This window comes from Plasmopara halstedii (assembly GCF_900000015.1).
Source record: "Plasmopara halstedii genome assembly, contig: Scaffold_253, whole genome shotgun sequence".
NCBI lineage: Eukaryota > Oomycota > Peronosporomycetes > Peronosporales > Peronosporaceae > Plasmopara > Plasmopara halstedii.
This window is the reverse complement of record NW_020187174.1, coordinates 747757-749218: the sequence shown is the minus strand read 5'-3', so window position 1 is coordinate 749218 and position 1462 is coordinate 747757.

Below are 1462 nucleotides of genomic sequence, written 5' to 3'. Positions count from 1 at the left end.
ACCGCTGTTAGCGGAATATCACTCGCTCTCATGAGCAATTGGTAATACCCCATCGACCGAGTCGAGTGCACTGTAATTCGTACATTCCACCATGTTGTTCTGAAGAACATCCTTTGTAGGAATCGGCGTCTGTGCCGGAATGGTTGCAGCGTTGGTCTTATTGTAAGCATGAACGATACGCCACTTGCCGTTCGGCTTCCGAACACAGAACTTGGGTGTAGGGTGGGGAGACTTGCTTTCACGCACTTTCCCTGCGTCGTGCTTCGCACGAAAAATGCGTCAATGACGTCGCACTGCTCCTTGGGCAGGGGCCATTAGCGTATTACGCAGTATTTGATTCCCGGGACCAGGTCGATCTCATGACGCACACCTCGTTCCGGAGGTAGGACCGAAAGCAGATCTTTGGAGACGACAACTTGAAATTCCTTTATCAAAGGATAGTACGGATCTAAGGTTTCCGTAGTATCGATGATCCGCTTCGTGCGCTCAGCACTCTCTTGGTGTCTTCCAAGACAGCTTCATCCAGAAGCGATTATGAGTTTATCTCCTACTCCGGTAGTACAATGACCAGTTCGGCCAGATCGCCTACCTTCAAGGCACTGTCGAACTCTTCAAGGGACACCTCGTACAGCTCAAGAAGAGCATCAATTGCAGGCATAGCCTCGAGGCGGACGTCGCCATCTTCCTCTTTCGTCCTACCGTTGACGAGGGTATATAACTGCGCACCGTCGTCTACGGTAGACACACCCTGGATCAGGGTCGACGCCCGGCGTCTTGCAGCCAACATACGGCGTCGTCGTCACCTCTGAACAGAGGCTCTATGTCTCGGCGAGACCAGGGTGAACACGCATTCCGCGTCGTCCGGTGTCACCCTCACACTCCGCTCCTCTGGAACTCCGCTGTTATATACAACATCCGACGAAGAGCTGCTGACCCCGCAGTCCTCGTCCAGTGGATATCGTGCCACTCCACGCGCATTTGAAGGGCCGTGCCCAAGATGCATCGGACTCTGTCCGACGACGCCATCAATGGCATGCAGCGACTGCTTCGCAACGTGAGCAGTGGTCAGTGGTTTAGGTACCGCTCCACGCGCATCTGAAGGGCCGTGACCAAGGTGCCTCGGACTCTGTCCGACCATGTCTCGCATAACATGCAGCGACTGCTTTGATACTCAAACAGCGCTCAGTGGTTTACGTGCCACTTCACGTGCATCACGAGGGCCTCGCCATTGATGCCTCTGGACGACCATGTCCCGCATGACATGCAGCGACTGCTTTGATACTCGAGCAGCGCTCAGTGGTTTACGTGCCACTTCACGTGCATTACGGGGGCCTCAGCCCTTGGCCGACCATGTCACGCCTGACATGCACCGACTGCTTCGAAACTTGAGCAGCGCTCAGTGGGTTACATGCCACTCCACGATCAGCTCGCAAGCCACGCTCGGGACTCCTGTCCATTGCAC